Source organism: Ambystoma mexicanum, chromosome 5p, assembly GCF_040938575.1.
Source record: "Ambystoma mexicanum isolate Mex_15411 chromosome 5p, UKY_AmexF1_1, whole genome shotgun sequence".
NCBI lineage: Eukaryota > Metazoa > Chordata > Amphibia > Caudata > Ambystomatidae > Ambystoma > Ambystoma mexicanum.
The window spans coordinates 859,085,229-859,106,357 of NC_090930.1; the positions used below are offsets into that span (position 1 = coordinate 859,085,229).

General features: G+C 49.4%; 1 protein-coding gene across 3 annotated transcripts in view; it reads left to right on the forward strand.

Annotated features, from left to right (window-relative positions):
- Positions 1-21,129, forward strand: part of CDK13 (cyclin dependent kinase 13) — a 1,667,419-nt gene that overhangs the window by 308,147 nt on the left and 1,338,143 nt on the right. The window lies entirely within an intron of this gene.

Here is a 21,129-nt window from a genome sequence, read left to right on the forward strand (position 1 = left end):
GATCGCCCGTCGGATTCCCCTCTGCCAGCGCCGCGAGACAACTCGGCGGCCATTTTGTTGGCTATACAGTCCTTATGCTCAGAGTTAAGGACGAGACTACCGTTGCCGACGGAACCTCTCCCGTCGGGGGACCCAGAACCGGGACCTTCTGGTGTTCCCCCTACCAAGAAAAGAAGGATCCACCCTCCGCCTCCTTTTCAGCCGTCGCGCCCCTTCCAGCCCTCCTCCCCGTCCACCCGAGGGGATGATACAGGGACTGACACGGCAGCGACTGGTACGGACGACGAGGTATACGACGAGGATGTACCGTCGTCGCCTCCCACCAGGGCTTCTCCGCCCGATGAGATTGGATCGTTCCACTCCATGATCACCAGGGCATCCGAGCTTTTCCAACTCTGCCCTGAGGAGAAGAAGGAAGGCTTCCTTTATCAGCGGCGCGAGGCCAAGAGGAAGACGGTCCTCTCAGTGCCTCTATTGGACGACATTTGGGATGAGGGCCTCACCCTCCTCAAGAACCCTTCCACGACGCCAGCTAGAAGAGACCGGTACGAGAAGAAGTACCGGGTCCCGGACACGGCCCCCCTGTGCCTCCGGGCGCAGCCCACCCCGGACTCCGTCGTCTCCGCGGCGGCCAGGAAAAAAGCGGGGGGGGGGGGGGGTGCGGCCTCCACATCGACTTCCCCACCGGACGGCGAGGGAAAGAAATTGGACGCTATGGGACGCAGAGTCATCTCGTCTGCGGCGACGACGATTAAAGCGGCCAACGCCTTGGCTATCGTGGCCCGCTACGACAGGGAGCTCTGGTACAAACTGGCTCCCCTGCTGGACTTCTTGCCGGACGACAAGAGGGCAGAGGCCCTGGAGATCCTGCAGGAAGGTGAGGTGGCTTCGGACCACGCCATTACCGTTGCGACGGACATCGCCGACACTGGGTTCCGCCAGTTGGGCAACGGCGTTTGCCTTAGGCGGCGTGGATGGCTCAAGGCTACGGACTTCCGTCAAGACGTTCAGACCAGAGTCCTGGACATGCCCTTCGATGGGAACAACCTGTTTGGGAAAACAGTGGACGATTCCCTTCAGGCCATTAAAGCGGACACCGAGACGGCCCGGGCCCTTGGAGTTCTGCAATGACGAGGGACGCCCTTTCGGAGCAGCGGAGGCAAGGGCGCCTCCAAAAGTTCCGGCGGCGGTTTCTCCACCTACCGTCAAGCGGCCCGCTCGTCGGCTCAGGAGGCCTACAGAGGACGAGGCAAGTCTGGCGGACCCCGCCGTCGTCGGCAAAGCCTCGTCGAAGCAGGATTGAACCGGCCGTGGGGTCGGGCCCCCACCGAAGCACCCCGGTGGGAGGCGGGCTGGCGAGCTTCGTCAGCGTGTGGGAGTCCATCTCCACCGACCGTTGGGTGCTGGACGCCTTGGCCCGGGGCCACGCGCTCGAGTTTCAAAGAAGGTGTCCGCGCGTCCCCCCCGTGGCCAGGAAAGAACTTCACGTCCCTCAACTTCTCCTGGAGGTAAAGGCGATGCTCAAGAAGGGTGCCATCGTACTCGTCCCAAAGAGGCTTCGGGGCTCCGGAGTTTACTCGAGATACTTCCTCGTGAAGAAGAAGACGGGGGGATGGCGCCCCATCCTGGACCTGCGACGTCTGAACAAGTTCATCAAGGCGCAAAAGTTCCGGATGGTCACCCTCCAGCACGTCCTGGGTCAGCTGGAGGAAGGAGACTTCCTGTCGTCGTTGGATTTGGAGGATGCCTACTTACATATTCCCATCCTAAAAGGGCACCGAAAATTCCTCAGGTTTGTGGTCCAAGGGCGTCACTACCAGTTCAAAGCCCCTACGGTCGGCACCCAGGGTATTCACCAAGTGCCTTGCACCGGTGGCGGCGCAGCTGCGCCGCGAGGGGATCCACGTCTACCCCTACCTGGACGACTGGCTCATCCGAGCCAAGACGAGGGAGCTCGCCGTGGATCACACGGCAAGGACCGTCCAACTTCTCACGGACCTGGGATTCTCCGTGAACTACGCCAAGTCCCACCTGGTACCCGCGCAAAACGCACTGTTTCTGGGAGCGAAGCTCGACAGTGTCCCTTCTGGCCTCCCCGTCGGAGGAAAGGACCAGGTCCATCCTGGGCAAGGTACAGCGGATGTTGGTTTCCGACGCGGCCAAGGTGAGGTCCATCAAGTCCCTCCTCGGAATGATGTCTTCTTGCCATCTACCTCATTCCCATGTGCAGGCTCCGGATGCGCCCGTTGCAGGAGTTCCTGGACGCGCGCTGGATCCAAACGACGGGCGGCTTCGAGGAGAGGATCACACTCGACGAGAGTTTCCGCCGAGCGGTCCGGTGGTGGGGCATCCGCGCGCATCCGACGGCGGGCATGGACTTCCAGACCCCAGACCACCAGGAGACAGTGACCACGGATGCCTCCCTGGAAGGGTGGGGAGCGCACACCGAAAATCTGCACGCGAGAGGCCTTTGGCTCCCGACGGAGAAGTCCCTCCATATCAACGTCCTGGAGCTCCGTGCAGTGTTCTGGGCCCTCAGGTCCTTCCTTCCGTCCCTCAAGGGCAAGGTGGTGAGGATCTTCACCGACAACACCACCACCATGTTTTACATCAGGAAACAGGGCGGAACCAGGTCCCCAGCACTGTCCAAGGAGGCGCAGGACCTGTGGCATTGGGCCGTCGCCCAAAGGATGTTTCTGGTGCCGTTTCATCTGGCAGGGATAAAAAACACCATCGCCGACTCACTCAGCAGGGAGCTGCGCTCGTGCCATGAGTGGGGAACTACGGCAGGATCTAGTGGATCGCCTCTTCCGACGGTGGGGCACACCCCAGATCGACCTGTTCGCGACGGCGACTAACTCCAAGTGCCGGAGGTTCGCCAGCAGGTTTCCCCAGGCGAGGAGCATGGGCGATGCTTTCTCGTTCCCCTGGGAGGGCCTGTTCCTCTACGCGTTCCCTCCTTTGCCACTGCTAATCCGGCTCGTCAACCAGCTCAAGAGGTCACGGTGCAGGATGATCCTCGTCGCACCTGCGTGGCCGAGGCAGATATGGTTCCCGGACCTTCTGGACTTGTCGGCGTCCCCGCCAATCAAGCTGCCGGTGGACGCGGATCTACTCTCCAGGGAAGGAGGCGCTATCCTCCACCACGACCCGAAATCGCTGAACTTGCAGGCCTGGCTCCTGCAGCGCTAGAGTTTGGAGGATACGACATACCGGCCGACTGCAGAGAGGTTCTTGCAAAGGCCAGGGCGTCCTCGACTCTTAAATGCTACAGACACCAATGGAAGAGGTTCTCTGTCTGGTGCCACGCACAGAAGATTAACCCTCTACGGATTACGGCTCCCCAGGTACTGCCGTACCTGCTGACGCTGGCCAAAGCTGGACTGGCACACGCGTCCATCAAGATTCATCTTGCTGCGATCTCCCGATACACCAGAACCACGGGCCGGACGTCCTTGTGGTCTCATCGTCTGGTGAAAGAGTTCATGAAGGGACTGTTCAGATCGTTCCCGCCGGTGAAGGCTCCTGCCCCGGCGTGGGAGCTCAACGTGGTGCTGACCAAGCTCATGGGACCTCCGTTCGAGCCTCTGCACTCGGCCCCGTTGAAGTTTCTGTCGTGGAAAACAGCGTTTCTTGTGGCCATCACCTCCGCACGACGGGTGGGAGAGATCCAGGCCCTTTCCTGCAAGGCCCCGTACTTGACTTTTCACGACACGAGGGTAGTGCTCAGGACGCACCCCTCCTTCATGCCCAAGGTACCGTCGGACTTCCATCTCAACGAACCCTTGGTGTTGCCTGTGTTCTTCCCGTCGCCGGCTGAGAGGACTTTGCACTCGCTGGATGTGGCTAGAGCGCTGAAGTTCTACGTGGACCGCACGAAGTGTTTTCGGAAGACGTCACAACTCTTTGTGAACTTTGGACCTGTCAATCAGGGGAAGGCTCTCTCGAAGGCTTCCATTTCCAGATGGCTCTCCGGCTGTATCATGTACTGTCATCGGTTGGCAAACCGACCGCTGCCTGGCCGTCCGAGAGCCCATTCCACCAGAGCGATCGCAGCTACCACGGCGTTCCTTTCTGGTGTGCCCCTGCTGGACATATGCAGGGCTGCTACGTAGAGGTTGACGCACACCTTCACGAAATTCTACTGCGTCGACCGGGATTCCAGGGAGGAGTCCAGGGTCGGCCAAGCAGTGCTGCGCAACCTGTTCGCCTGAGGTGAGCCTGGTGAGGAGGTAAGATGCTTAATGTTGAGTTTGATGTAATGCTTAATGTTGAGCCTTTGCCACCTCCTGTGGTTGTGCATGTGTGTACTGCTATGTATTCTTTATTCATGAGCATGTGAATCCATGCCAGACCCCATGCTGGAGAAGGAACAAGTTACTTACCTGTAACTGTTGTTCTCCAGCATGGGTCTGGCATGGATTCACATGCGAACCCTCCCGCCTACCCCTCTGCGGCTCTTCACTTGGTCATACTGCCACTTCACGTGCTTCCAAATCTGAAGATGGCTGCCAGAGGCGGTGCTTAGGTAGAGGGCAGTCATTGGCTGTGGTCAGTATGACGCAGAGACCAGTGATTGGTTATTACTACGAAAGACAGATCAGAAACGAAACTGATACTGGTTTTTTCTTTACCGAGGATTCCCAGCCTGACGACGGGGAATATTCATGAGCATGTGAATCCATGCCAGACCCATGCTGGAGAACAACAGTTACAGGTAAGTAACTTGTTCCTTCTACCTCCCTGCCCCCTTGAAACACTCTTCTTTCCATGCAAGACCTCCTGGATAACTTCCCTGATAAACAACCCTGGTACCCACCCTGATAGCCTTTTACCATATACCCTTGGTACCGCCCTTCAGTGCAATCCAGTGCCATTCTCATTCTACCGGAGCTAACCTTTGTTCCACCTTTTCTACGGCTGAACCCGTAATCAACGCCCCTTCTGTACTCCATTCCACCAACTTCTTTTGTACTAACTTCACCTCTGCCTTCTGCGTGTTATCTGCTACTTCCTTTCCCTTCTCCTGCTGCCTTTTACAATGATGCGCTATAATCTCCTGAATCTCTGCCCATTCCTTGGCCTAGATCCCTACTACCTTATCCAAATCTTTCTGCACCTACCTTGGGAATCCCTTGTTCAACATGTGATAAAATATTGCTGTTGTATCTCATGAATCACGTTTAATATCTCAATCACCTGAATATGTAGTATATACTGTGCTATATCTTCCTTCATAATGCATGCTATTATTGAATATATGTCTGGTGTGTCAGGATATGCTGTTCTTAGTGCAGCCTACACTCTAGCCTGACAATAGTTAAAATGCTCTCCATCGTGATTGTCGTCGCCTATACGCTCCCCTAGATATCCTGCATTTTTCCAATTGTAATCTGCTTGGTCCCCCAATACTGCAACGAAGAAGCTTTTCAGATCTCCTACTGCCAATGTAATACCTGCAGTCTGTTTCCCAAGTGCGCAGATCTACTTGACTGCTTCTGCGGCGAGCAAGGGCAACACCTTAATCAGATTTTCTATGTATGTGGCCAGGGCACATACTGTGCTCTGCCAGGGCCTTTATATAACAATGGAAACTATGTTCCCACTTGTTTCGCTCGTAACTTCCCATTTAACACTGCCATACGACCTTGTTGTGCTCTAAATCTTGGGCCTCACAAATTCTCTACTCTTGGTGTCACTCAAGCCAGCACCTCTTCTCCCTCCTCATCTGTCCCCCACTCTTCATCCTCTTTTACTCCTGCATCAGCATCTGATAGGATGGATTCGTAATCTAAACTATCGAGTGGCGGAGGTGAATTTGTGTTGTAGCAGTGTCTAACCTTGTAAAGCTATTGCACTGCCTAGACACTGATCCAACAGTACCACTCTTCCTCACCCTCCCACTATTGTCCACCCTTCAAGTTACCCCTTCCTTCCCCCATACACCACGGCTCAAGGTCCCTCTCCAAGTGACTAAATGTACCGGGGTTATACCAGAGCATCCCTTCTTGGAGCGATGCATAAGACCAGCAAGATTGAGGGGCCCCCTTTGCGGGGGGTCCTCACTTCAGGGGGTGACTCTAAGCCTTCCCTCTGACCTGTGGTGGAACCGATCTTTCTGAGAGGGTGAAGAAGCTGGTTAAGCAATTTAAGTCTTTGAGTACCGGCTCTGCCTAGGTTCCCTCACTTGGGGATAATTCATCAGCAGTTTCAAAGGTGTCTCAAACACTCTAGATCTGCTAGCGATGGCTCTGCAGAGGTTGCTTGTCACAAGGCTAAAATGGTGTTAGGGAGAATTCTCTTATAAGGCTAATTTCCCAAACCTAATGAGTCCCCCGGCAGCTTTGCTGGATTTTTGGGGTTTGTTTTTTCTCCTGCTAAGAGTGAGACTCTTTTCCTTCCACTCTTGAGGTATGTTTTTGACGCTTTGTGTGCTTATGGGCTATGGGGTCTTTTACTCCATAGGGTATCATCTGTTTTAGTGTATGTTACACAGCACCCTCAGTGCAGTAACACAGGGGTGTCATAGTTACCCCCCAAACATAGACTCCATACCCTGGGACTGACTTCTGTCTTCCAGGGCATGTAAAGTCCCCATCGGCTTTACTTGTCCAAAATTGTGAACAGAACCAGTACAAACCATCATATTGTGGAAGTACTGGAAGGGATTAATTAGATTGCCCCTAGGTCTGTTTCCAAGGGGGCACTGTCCAGTCCCCCCTTGTCGAGTTTCTGGCTGGTGGCAGTGGTTACCACGCAAAATATTCCACCAGAATATTTCCTATGGGATTTTCCCATTGATTTTTAAAGCACCACTTTTTGGTGCAATGTTAAAGATACCGCCGGTTTGTTTATTTAATATTAAATCACTGGTTGGGTCTTTTTGCCAGAACGCTTTTCTAAAATGGCGTTCGTGTCCGTCTCTGTAACTCCAACCAAGGTCGGGTCCTTAGTTCCACTTTTTGTCGGGCTTCTCCCTGCAACTGGTGCCACTCTGTGTGTGTTCCACAGGATCTGTGGGTGGGGGAATTGGCACCCTGGACTGCATTACCTTAGCAACTCAAGTCACACTGTTCTGATTGTCCCAGTGGTGAGCTGCCCGGCTCACCACTTAGCATGTATGAGTGACAGCTAGGCTATTGAATGGGAGTTTTTCTGCATAAAAGCAGGGCTTTTGGGACTGGAACTTCAGAAGTCGCCACAGGACCTAAGAAATCCGAAGAGGCGAGAAGCTGAGCCATCTGCAACGACACCACCGGTGGATCCCTGCTGCAACGACCTCACCACTTTCCTGATGACAAGAGAAGATCTTCTGCTGAAAGTCTTCTTCCTCTGAGCTGGTGGGATCAACCAGTTCGCCATTTCGCCTTCCAGGACGTCTCTTGGTCGAATCGCCCGTGCCAAGCACCCCGACGGCCGGATAGCCAAGCTTCACCACTGTGACCGCGAATAACAGGAACGCACCTTTTAACCGACAAACTCCGCGGCTGGTTTCTTCCCTGGGCAGTGCAACGACTCCAAGTTTCCTCCTCGACGAGATCCTCTTCCCCTGGTCAAAACCACGAACTGCACCCGCTGCCAGGAACTGCCTCCGCTGGAGCTTCCTCAACTTTATAGGTACTGTTTCACCTGGCCTCCCTTTCTACGGTTAGCTAAAGTTGACCCTTAAATCCTTGGCCTTCCAACTGGGGGTTGGCCCCCAGACCTTCTAACTTTACCTTCTGAAGCAACCCAACCTCTTGAGCATTTTTACAAAGACTTCAATGCATTTCTTAACTGTGTGATCTTGGGCACATTTCACCTTGCTCCATTTAAAGTGGGCCTGGCCTATGAACTTTGGCTCTACAGTAGACTCTTGACTTTTTTTTTTTGAAAACTTTTTATTGAATTTTACTGCATGGTACTACAAATCCAAAAAAATGAAAACCTTCCCTTCCACCCCCCCCCCCCCCCCCCCAAAGTGACGAACATTCAAAACCCACATCTCCATTCTTTGAGCAGTTCCTCCACCCTATTGTAGCTCAAGTAGTCTCAAGTGCTGGGGAAACCACATCACCCTATAATCCCCCTTGAGGCAAGTCATAATCTCCCCCAGTCCGCTGCAAATCCTTACACTTTATTTTCCATGGCGTAAGTTGCCCACTCCAAGGCCACTATGTCCCACACCTTCCTCAGCCAATCCTGTTCCATGCGGACCTCTTCCATCTCTGGGCTATGACCAACAGTGCAGCCAGAGTCAGGATCACTTTCACTTTCTCCCTACGTCCGATTCTCCCCTCTGGAGCCCCACGGATGCCCAAAAGGACCTGTATTGAGGTTCGTGTATCCCCTAAGGCTTGATCATGTGCCCTTTGCACTTCTCCCCAGAACGATGCAATTCTGGGGAACTCCCACCAAATATGTTCTACCGTGCCCGTTAAACCACATCCCCCTCCAACAGCTGCTCGACCTCGTAGGAAACATCTTGTGGAGGCAGGCCAGAGTATAGTGCCACCCGAATAGAAGCTTATACCATGTTTCCTGGAGCTGAGACGCTCTAGCCAGTTTGGGTATCTTCCTCCATAGTCTTTCCCACTCAGCCCTACTAATTTTGCTCCCCAGCGCCTTTTCCCATTTCTGCATGTAGGCCCATTGGGGGTCCAAACCCGGGATATACAAAATATTATAAATATTGGAAATGAGGCCCTTCAACTCTGCCTTCTTTAACTTGTTTTGGTCTTTTGTGTTGGGAACTGTTTTATTCTCATGACCTGCCTTTTTCCCTCCCTTTTACTTAATTATTGGAGTGCCATCTAAGTTACGCGCTCACCTCTGTTTTGAAAAAAGTGGTGTTTTGACTTAGACTTGTCTAATTCTTAAGGGAGGTGTGTATACTTTTCTGATTGTGTTTGAACTTGCTTTGATTTATAGTGCTAGTGTATTTTCTAAAGTGTTAAATAATTATATACTTTTGATAACAAGCGCTGGTCAGTGTTTGCTTGCTCTGTGTTTTTAGCCCTATTGTGTATCCTCTGTATACTGCCCTACTCTTCTTGAGAGAAGTCTGACTGCTCAGCCACAGCTACCAGATAAATCTGGGTGGTACAGACTGCTACCAATTGGGTTTACTGCTTACGCCTGTAATCTTAATCTTTTTGCAGTGTTCCCCAAGGAAACTGCACAGGATTCTGCCTAACAAATGGAACATAAGACCCCTGACTCCACTGTGATCACCACAGCCTCACACCTGTGATGCAGTTCGGGTCAGGTGTTAACAAAATGGTGGTCCAACACAAATGGTCCCCGGCGGCCATTTTGATTACCTTACACCAACTTTCACCATGCTGAGGGACCTGTTTTTGGGGCTGAGCAGCCTTTTTCACGTTTTGTGGAGAAGAACCTGTTCTGCTCTCCAATGGATTGGCATGCTTGGACTCCGCTGCCGCATACAGTATCGCTCCCTACATCCGCGCCTTTGATTTACGTGGATCCAGTTGTTTGGGGACCATCCTGGCTACCATCCTCTTTGCGATCCTGGGGCTTTGTCCCTTCCGAGCGTCCTCCATCTCCAGCATCTAGACCTTCGTCTGAGGATGCGGTTTTTGGCAAGTTTAAGACGCTTATGCATTCTGATCCCCGAAGGCGTACTTTAAGGATTTATTTAAGGAAATGTATCCTAAGCTGCCTGAACCAGCTCCGGGCAATCCCTATGCAGGTATCGGTAGCTCCATCACTTCCTGTGGGGCCTCCTGCACTGCCTCATCTTCCTCCACTTTCCCCTGTGGAAAAGACTCCATTTGTGCAGTCAACCGTGCCTGAGGCGCCACATGCGGCGAATCGGACTTCTTTCAAGACCAGGTTGTGGATATGATGGCATTGCTAGACATCCCGATGCCTGAGTCCCAGGCTCCACAAGAAGGGGTACTTTCTGGAGCCTTACTCTGTCGACACAGGAGCGGACTGGTCCTTCAGAAGGACGTCCTGGCCCAGGCCCCTAAGATCTGGGAAAAACCTCATTCCCGGCAACACCTCAACAAGAAAATTGACATTCTCCAAGCTACACATGTCAGAGGACATCCTTGTCTGCATGTCCGCTGTCATTGACTGTGGTGGCAGCAGCTCCGCTCCAGTCGAAGCAGGCCTCTACATTCTCCACTGCAGCGTCTCAGATCCTTTCCAAAGAGTGCAAACTTCTTGATTCCATTGGGGGAAGGAGGGAAGGTTTTTTCCAATTTGGTTTTTAAGCTGCATCAGGCTAATACCAAGCTTATCCTGGCAGCTGGTATTGTCAAACTGGATGGAGCGCGCCGAGTTTCAGCAATGTATTACTCCCGATAGGCTTGAAGACTTTTTAATGGTGGCTTATCCGATGCCATGGTTCTGGTGCAGGATCTACTTGAGGCTGCGGCCCATCATGTAGATGCTTCCACTTGAGATATTATGGTCGGTGTAGGCCTCTCCTGCGCAGCGTGGCTGCATACTATGAAGTTTTCAAAGTAAGTTCATGACAAGGTACTTGATCACGGATGAGGAACTCACAAAGCCAAAGCAAGCACTCTAACTGCCAAGTCATTGTCGTCTCTTGCGAAAACTCCAGCAAAGGCACCTTCTACTCAGAGGTCGGGTTCTCAAACAAGGTTATTCACTGGTTTCAGAGGCTTTCAGGACAGCTGTGCGTGCCACGCAGAGGCTCCAGCTGGTGGCCCCCTCCGTAAACCGCAACGGCACGCTGGCAGGTTTTTCTCGGCCAACAGCCTCATCTTCAGCAGCGAGTGGCCTTCCCGCCTATAAAACATCTAAATGTTTTCCATCAGTCACACGAGACTCCATTGGGAGGACGAATTTCGTCTCATATGGAAGCGTGGCAGATGATTACAGAAGACCAGTGGGTTTTGTCAGTCGCCCGGGCTGGCTTCCGCTTGCACCCTCCCCCTACCTCACCTTCCACTCCAGCAGACTGGGTCACTGTCCCTCAGAGCCAAGGTACAGAAACTTGTAGACCTCAGTGGGACCTGTTCCCTTGCAGGAGAAAGGGGAGGTCTATTACTTACTCCTGTCTTTTTACAGTGCCCAAACCCAGCCAGGTCCGCCTGCGCACTATCCTCAACCTCTCCAAGTTCATCTTGCAGGGCGTAATCTTCTTGAATTTCTCTTGGGGTATAAAGATTGAAGTCCCCTCTCGAGATAGGAGGATTGGTTGTGTGGTGGAACTTCAGGATGCATACATGCATATTCTGATCTGGAGCCCGCATGGAAGATATCTGTGGTTCTCCGTTGGAACGTAACACTTCCAGTATCGTGTGCTTCCCTTTGGTGTCAGGTCGGCACTGTGTATCTTTACAAAGATGTCTGTCATTGCAGCATTCCTCAGATTGCAGTGGGGTTCATGTATATCTATACTTGGACAATTGGCTCCTGCGCAGTCCTTGCCCACAGGCCGCTACGGCCAATCTTCAGTCACTCCTTCAGCTCCTGTTCCATCTTGGGCTGTCGGTGAACTGGCAGAAATCGTCGATGGTTGGCCTAGACTTGACCTTTTCCTGGTGTCCGTTGGGATACCGCCAGTACCAGAGCATTCCTGACGGAGGACCGGATTTGCGGACCTTTTTTCCATGTGCCAGCTCTTCTGCAGTCCACTCGCATGTCGGCCTGGTGGTTCCATAGACTCCTGGGCCTCATGGCTTCTTGCGTGTTAGCTCAAACTCTTGCACGCCTGAAAATGAGGTGCACTTGGCTTGCTCTTCGGAGCTGCTGGTCCCAGGCTACGAATCCTGATTCCAAGATGATTCCAGTCCCATCCTGCATGACGGCAGATCCCCAGTGGTGGTCATCCGCTGGCAACCCTTCAGTGGGGACCTCCATCCAGGAGCCTTGCCCACAAGCAACGGTTACTACAGAGTCCTACCTTCTGGGGTGGTGAGTTACACTCCATCACCTCGGTGTACGATTTGTGGACGCCTCAAGATAGGCAGTTCATATCAATTATCTGGAGCTCCTGGCAGTTTTTCTGGCGTTCAAGGCTTTTCAACCCTCTATCACCAACAGTGTGGTTTTGAATTTGCACAGACAATTCCGTAGCAATGTTCTAAATCAACAAACGGGGTGGCTCCAAGGCTCCCCTCCTTGTGGACCTTGCTATCTAAATTTGCAATTGGGCTGTCCAACACAATGTCTGGCTTCAATGTGTGCACATTCTGGGTCACATCAATGTGTCTGCAGACTCACTCAGCCGCCAATCTGCGGCGAGTTAAGGATGGGAGATGAACGCCCATGTTCTCACCAAGATCTTCCAGCAATGGGGTGCTCAAGTGGTGGACCCCTTTTGGACATTGAACAGAAATGCCCGCTTTATGCTTACAGGGACCGGCTCGGAGTGTCTTCTTTGGCGGACGTCCTTTGGGATAACATGAAAGCCATTGCTTTTCCTTCCTTTGCCCCCTGATTCATCGTTCTCTCTGGAAATGTAGGGGTGCATCGAACTGCGCTCTCCTCTTCGTAGCTCCTTGGTGGCCAGCCAGTTTCTGGTTTTCATAACTGTAGCACTTGTCGGTGTAATCTCCGATGAGGTTGCCGCAGATTCCCGACCTTATTCACTTATGACACCCGTCCCCACAATCGTTCAGCTTGGCGGCCTAGTGCCTAAGTGCCGATAACCAGCGCAGTTCAAACTCTCGGACAACATGTGTATAATTCAAGCGACACGAAAGCCCCTCTACCAGAGCTCAATACAGGAGCAAGTGGTTCAGTTTTTGTCATTGGTGTCTAGCCAAAGAGTTTGATCCCAGGCATGCTTCTATTGACAGTGTCTTGTCTTTTATATCTGACCTTGCAGCTTCTGGCATCCATGTCTTAACATGCAGGGCATATTTGTCCACCATTGCGGCTTGCCTTTCTACAGAGAAAAGCTTTTTTTCACCAGCCAACCCAGTCTTCAAAAGTCAATTTGCAGGTGGTCTCCGTCTTTTTCTGCCGATTCGGGCCCTCATCCCAATTGGGATCTGAATGTGGTCCTCACCGCTTTGTCATAAGCCTTTTGAACCTATGGCCACCACCGAACTCAAGATACTTCCTTGAAAGGTGGCCTTTTTGATTGCAGTAACATCTGTAAGACTTAACAAGTGAGCATCAAGCTCTCTCTGGAACATCCGTTCTTAACTTTCCACAATAAGGTTGTGCTCGGCACTTCCTTCCTAAAGTGGTTTCCGAATTCCATATAAACCAGTCATTATCTTTACCGGTCTTCTTCCCAAACCTATTAACAACTCTTATGTTTGGTGACCCAAAAGGGAAACCGGCCTCAAAATCATCCTTCTTCCGTTGAATAGCTTCATGCATTTCTGAGACGTACAAGATTCAAGGCCTTCAACCACCAAATGGCATTCATGCACATCTGGTTTGTGGCAAAGTGGCTGCTTGTTGCCTTCCAAAAATGCGTCCCTGTTAGTCCATTGACAAGGCCGCTACGTGGGTTTCCCCATCGGCCTTTTGCAGACATTACTGTCTTGACCTGAGCTCTCGGGCTGATGCCCAATTTGCCCATGCATTTCTTAAGAATTTGATCCAATAAGGGAAATGTCCATCCACCCGTAATATCTATGGTCAGTGCTTGGGAATCTCCACGTATGGGGGAAAGGGGACAGAACCTAGGAGTATAACAGTTACTCACCGTAGTGACTACCTTACTCCTAGTCCATATTCTCCTTTCCTCCATACGACCGTCCGCCGTCCCCTCTAATAAGTATCTTCTATTTGTGCTAAATGGTCCTGCACTTGGTTATTCGTGGGCTGGAGCGCATGAGGGCGTGGCTACTGTGACGTGCAGTGGCCCTGCGTGTAAATAAAAGGACAGTTATTCTTTTGATGCTTTAAAGTGCTCCCGTCCAGATAGAAGGTATGTGCCTACAAGTATGGAGGAAAGGGGACTATGGACTAGGAGGAAGGTAGACACTACGGTGAGTCCCTTTGTCATTTTATCCTACAGCGCCACAATGTGAGAAGTCCCTATTGCTCTTCCATCATCTTTTACCTCATAACATATACCTTAACTTCACCATATTCAAAACTACTCTATACTGCCATGTGATCTCGTCATACTACACTAACCCCGCCCCCCACACATACTTTCCCCTTATTGTTTTCCTCCCGCAAGGGTGCACTTGCATCTGTGCGTTCTCCTGAGTTCCCCGTTAACGGCCTGCACAATCGGGGGGCAGCACCCTGCTCCAAAGAGCAGACTGGCCTTCTGGTAACATAGCGCCTGTGAGCCTTTATTCAAATCGTGCATGGGGACTGCGTCACTGTAGAAGGGTGCCACACCCCAAGATGCGTGTCTGGGACATTATCAACCTCGGGGAGAATCTAGTGTCAAGTCAGGGTCACCAATTTGAAAGAATGGCAGCCCAAAAACCGGTAATTAAAAAGAAATCAAATGACAAAATAGTCTCTAAACCTCTTTGCTAGGGAAAAAAGATTTATTACATGCAAAAAGATTCTCAGTCCCGTAGAACCAAACTGGCACAGAGCTCTCCTTATCTCAAAGGGTTACATCTTATATAGCCGGTTTTCGCAGATTAACAATACTATGCATCTACGCTTCCCCCATTCCCCTAGACACTTGGTCTCCTGCATTGTCACTGTCGAACCAGGTATTGATTAACAAGTTCTTATCAATAGGTTCGTAAATTTGAGACCGTCGCATGATGTGCACCCTCCTGTTCCAGACTCAATCAAAATAACTTGGTGAGGCCAACTCTGTTTTGATTAGACAATAGGCTTCCTCATTTACCCAAATGCCATGGCGCACACAAGCTGCACCCCTGACCTTGTACTAAATGTATTTACATCACCTCTGCTCCTTTCCCAAATCACAAGACTTTCCAGACATGGCTCCCCCTCATCTCCTCTCAACCCCAGGTGCCCATGGATGACGTGACCTGGGCACTGCTCTTGAGTCTGAATTTTGATGATTGGTTTACTTAAGTTGTGTGTCTAGGGGTAATTCATTTGGGGTGTCTGCCCTGGGGTGAGGGCAGTAGTGTTCTAAATCTTTGCTTGGCTCTTTGGCATCGCAGATTCTTGTGCTCCATTTTCCTGAAATTGTCCATCAAAGGATGCATCCCTTCCTGCTCTTCTACCAACATTGTTTCCACCACGTTCAGGCCCTGTTGGTAGATACAATTGGTGCTTATCTGCGCACCATGTGTACCTCAGTCTCTCCTGTGGAACAGGAAAGGGGGGGGGGTTTGTTTTTGGAGCTGAACTTCCAGAGCCACACCTCCAAACCAAGGCCTGTGTTTTCTGTTGATTGTGTGCTAGGCCTTAACATCCAAAATAGTGGCACTTTTGCCAAGTTAATACACCGACCTTGGTTCTACCATACTGCCTTGCTGATGCAATGTTCTGCTTATTTCAATCCTTCCTGCTCATCAGTATCCTATGCCCCTACAATAAATCAACCAAACACTGACCTATAATACTGCCCTATCTATGAGCTCTGCAACTACAACAGTAATAGATTGGTTGCTCTTTCTGTGTTGCTATATGTGAGTATCTAATATGTATCAGACCTAAGACAATGTATGCACTGTCGTGGTACAACCTTCACTCTGCTCCCACGATGTTGCACTCTAATAGGTTTTCCTCAACCTGAACCTTTTCGCCTGGGTGGGGACACTGTACGTGCATCCCAGCACAGGACCTGCACGCTGTCAACGAAACCAGTAATCTGCCTTGACTCACCGGTACCATATCCCACTCCACCTTGTTCGAAGATAGCTCTATCAATCTAACTCGTCTGCAATCATCTGCTACTTGAAGACACCTCGCACAACACCTCTACCACTAGAATGCAGAAGTCCCACAATACAAATGTGTTCTAGCTGGACACTGAGATGGATTTCCTAACTCTGGCCTGGTGGACAGAGTTTAGGCCACCCTAGTTATAGTGAACGGGGGGAACTCTGGAAGTTGAGCAAAACAAATCAGTGGCTTGTGGAGTCCACAATGAGGACATAGTGAAACACGCAATAATTAAACTTGGACAGTGAGTATAAAAATACTCCATCATAGGCTAAAAACATACTAAGAAAATGAATCAAGCAGGTAATGTTCACACAATGCTACAAATCTAAAATATATATACAGTCGCAGGTTAGCCAATCCATACTATTTACCCCATTACCTGAAAGGTAAGTAGTTGGGCAATTGCAACAGCCCACAGGAATGGGAGCCATAACTTTAAAAGTCCAACCCTAAATTGAATGGGGCCTTTGCCCAAAAGTTCGCAAGTACTTGAGATTGGTTCCAGAAGTCTGCAAAAGGGGTTCACTGGTGAGTAGAGGAGGCTCCCTCCTATCCTTTGGTGTGCTTTTTCAGCAGTTGTTTCCAAAGCAATGGATTGTAAGAATAAATCAAATTTCTTCACCAACTTTATAATGGAGGAAATCAGGGCATTGGCAAGTATTGTGATTACTCACCACCTGTACTCCGATTTTCCCCAAGACTTGGCAGGTTCGATGGGGGTCTCTTGAAGTAGGTTTTCCAGCCTGTGGTTCTAGTAGCAGATGCCCAGGAGCTGCTGGTGCAAGCGATGTTCCAGTCTGGCTGAGAAGCGCATTTTAACCCTTTCCAGTGGAGAAATTCAGCGGACACTGATGCAGCAGGACTCTTCAAGGCACTCTACCAGATGGGGAAAGCAACTGTTACTGTGCATGGTGAAAGCAGGCATCTTGTTGGTCTCGAACAAAGGAAGCCCTCCAGAACAGGAGACATCGATGCTGGGACGCATGCAGGAAGGCGACTTTTAGGACTAGCTGGAGGCTATTGAAGTTCTGGGCCAAAATGCAGAACAGTGACTCTTCTAGCAAGGTAGTCCGAAACTAAGCTCGTCAGTCCACCAGGTGGTCCAGGAATGCTTCTGAAGGCTCCAGGCTGCATGTTTGTGTGAGGACGTTGAGACTGGTTTATGCCACCAGTCCAAAGAGTCGAAGCAGCAGTATGGGTCTTCTGAGATCAGTGGCCAGATAGGGCTGTATTGGGACAGCAGCAAGACATGGACGCCTGGCCTCTTCAAGTTTCGTCCTCTGGTCTTCAGTCTGCACAGCTACAAAGGATACGTGGCTCCTCTTCTGATCAGCTAAAATAGCTGCAGGACTCGCCTTATCGCAAATTCAGTTGAGGGATCCCACGCATGCACACCAGCAGTGGTCCAATCGGGGACCACGGTGGGGTTACTTCATGCATGCACACCAGACGTACTGGCACCAGTATATTGATTGGGACCAGACAGTCCCAACTCAATTTCCTGAACCTAGGCATACATGACCGGCACGAGCCCGCGGAAATTGCTGCTTTTGTGGGCAAGTCCATGCCCATTAATGGAAATTCCTGACCTGTGAAGGCAGGAAGGACAAAGAACAAAATGGCCACAGAATAAGCAAAATATCTTGTGGCATGACAGTCTTTGGACACTAGCCACAGTTGGTAGCCAAATGCTGTAAACACATTAGCCAACCAAAAATATAGCAAAAATAATTTTAAAAAGTAACTGCTGCCACTAGCTTGTCTTTAGGCACATTTAAAAGCAACCAAACATCCCTTTGAGTCGACAAAACTATCCCTACTGCACTGTAAGGTGCTGTGTGCAATTTGAAAAATGTTACGCCATTAACCTGTAAAGACAAAAGGGAAACAGTTTCCCAGTACTGACAGTCTGATGGACTATACATTTTCCCCATAACAGTCGAGCATATCCTATTCACATTACGATCTATTGTAATAGTTAAGGCACATGCCCCGCCGCATGTAGTGACTGAGACATTTTTAATGAACACACTGATTCAAATCTGCATCCCATCAATCACCAGATACTATAACCCAATCACTCAACCGATCAGCCAACGCTCCTGCCTACCCAAGCCTATCTTTATAACCACCACAAGCTTACAGAACATTTATTCTTGATCTGCCTTCATATGATGCACAGTCAGACCACCCGGTTTATCCATATGTGCTTTTCTTTGATACTAGCACCTTGGCTACTATTCAAATCTAGATGTGCTTTCTCATGTGTTGCTAGCCCCTGGCTACTATTGAAACCTAGATGTGCCTTCTCATGTTACTAGCCCCCTGACTAACACTCAAATCTAGGTGTGCTTTTTTTTTTATACATGTCACAGACCATCTTTGCCTTTCCCTCAAATCCAACTGTGACTCCAACCTTCCAGCTGGCCTTTTGACAGCCACCCCCACTGGCATGCAAAACTATGTATAATCACCACTTGTTATGCTGGGTTCATACTGTAATCGTAACATAAGCAAACATAGATCTATTTCCTGTGCCAACCCCATGGCTGCCCACTAAACCTAGGTAAGATCCTTCTATCACAAGTCATTAACCTTCTTGGCACATATTTTCCAAAGAGTAACCACAACGACCAGTCCTGTTGACAACCCCCTCGCCCAGGCCCACCTAACCACAAAGACATTATTCTGAACAGATGGCATTAACAGCCACCTTCCTCACCTTACTCCCCAGTCCAAACACCCACACCCATTGCAAATGGCGCTTGTGCTCCCGAACTCACATATTCCACACACACTTCCTCAGGCGCTCCATTTCTCCCTGTCAAAATCTCCAACCACCACACTCCCGACTGCCTCATATCCAAAGACCACCAACCACCAAGAGTTCAGGAGCAACCCTCTACCATCCCACCTCTCCACCCACATGACATCTCGCTTCCTTGAACACACGCCTAGCCTCCAGTCGAACTTCTACTTCCAAAAAACATCCCATCCATCGGAGAAAGGAACTACTCACCTTCAGAACAAAGACCCACCCATTGATTAGAAGTCTGCATGCATCTACACGAATTAGCTCACTTCTGAACAATGTCACTCGCACCACTTCACTTGCAACAACTAACTCCTATCCAGAATCACGAGGAGCGTTAAATCTTTATCTACCCTCAACCACTAAACCTACACCTAAAAAGGAAAATCCAATAAAACCCAAATCCCTGAAATCAAACACCGTGGACACTGCAAATACAGATACCACAACCCATATTAAGGGAGCCCTTACTAATGCCAGATCCCTCCTGGCACATGCTTTGGATATTGCCAACCTTATCACTACTAACGACCTAGACCACCTCGCAATCACTGAAACCTGGCTGCACCCTGCAGCCGGCCCAATCCTCTCTACGGCCATCCCTGAGGGATACGCCATCCTTAGGAAAGAGAGAGCGCTCTGCACAGGAGGCAGAGTGGCGCTCATCGCCAAAAATCAGACTGAGAGAAACCACCAACCAAGCCTTCCCTTCGGGAGAACTGATTTCATTCAAAATTTCCATCTCTGCCACTTCCACCCTCACTCTCCACCTTATCTATAGTCCCCCACAAATCATAATTTTGGGAGACTTCAGTTTAGGCCTTGACCCATCAGACACCCAGGCTCTCGCTCTGGCTAACATTATCGAAGCACAAGGCTTTACTCATCGAATCTCCAACCCTACGCATGATAAGACGCATACTGGACTGGCTAGCAGACTTCAACTGCCTAACCGACAACCAATGCCTGTGGTCAGACCACAATGTCATCCTATTTCCTATCTGTGTGGCAACTAAGCCTAACATTCTACCTTAACTTACCCCGGCGACACTCTGAAGAAACCATCAGAATATCACCCAGACAACATGCTCACTGTACTACTACCGGTAACCACACATTAATATCACCTCCGACCCAACCTCTGGTGACTCCACAACCAAACTCTCCAAGTTGCCATCAACAAAGTTGCTCCCCTCAGTAACCCGCAAAGCCAAACCTAAATTAGAATTTTTAACAGAAACTTAAGTTTTTGAAATGTAATGACTTATCAAAACAATTTACTCACATACGTTGGTGACCATAATTTCATTTTATTTTAAGATGTCAGTCTAAAATGAAATGGCCCAGTGTTATCCAATGGGAATTGATAAACATAATCAAATTCAAGTTCTTTAAGATTCATTTAAGGTGGAAGACAGTTTTCTGAATATGCAATGATGGTCAATTGTTTATGGTCACAATTATTTATGGTCACTAACTTACATGAGTCATTTGTATTCTATTTGAATTGTCTTGATAAGTTTCTTGAAATGTAATAACTATTAAGTTTCTGTTAAAAATTCTAATTTAGATGTTTTACTTTTTGTTAATTAGATTTAAAGTATGATTTCATAATCCGCCCCTGAAGAAAACTAATCTTGAAACGCTTTGGGCAACTTTGTTTGGATCAATAAATCCTGAAAAACTCAAAATACTAAGCTGCAAGTCTATTTTGTACACTATGAAGAAACTACTGTTATTACTTTGTGATATTTTAAGTGTCATTGTTCTTGTTTTTGTTTGAAAATGTACTATGAACTTCTAAAAAACTTGACATAGAAATATTTGGCTAAACAGCTGCAAATAGTGTGTGGGGGAAGGGACTTCCCTAACTGGGAACTTATCTTGTTGTAGTGTTATCCACAGCCCATATGTCAGGGTTGTTTTTCTTCTCCCCTGCACCTTGAATCACATAATGAGCATAGTTATCCTATCTTAACCAAGCCACATAAGTTAAGGTACACTTTGAGTGCATGGTGCTAACTCAAATTTTGAGTTAATTTAAGGACATCTTTTGAAAAACCTTCACAAAGTTGTCCACCTCACATTTCTGACCACTCACAATAGTGATGAGTATAATTTGAGACATTAACTGTATTTATTGAGCAGATGGGGTCATTATAGTTTTTTTGATATGTCAAATTGTAGAGTTTCCCTGGTGGTATTTTGCCCTTTGCAGGGGCCAAGCAATTTCTTAATTGCTCGGACTGGTAGCATTTATATGCCCCCCCCCTCCATGATTGAGGACTTTGAGATGTCTCAAGTTTTAACCATAACTGGATGGTGTTTGTATGTGCATGAAGTGTTGCCATTGATTTGTTTTTGTTGTACATTTCAAACTGTAATTTAAACAAAAACTGAGGTTCTAACTGAGGTTCTAAGGATTTTTATGAGATTGGCCATTTTAAGGACTTCACGCCTTCAGCTCATTGTTTCTTTGAAAGAACCATTTAACTTTTTCAGAAAGCAGGCAATCCTACCGCTGAAGTTAAATTAAG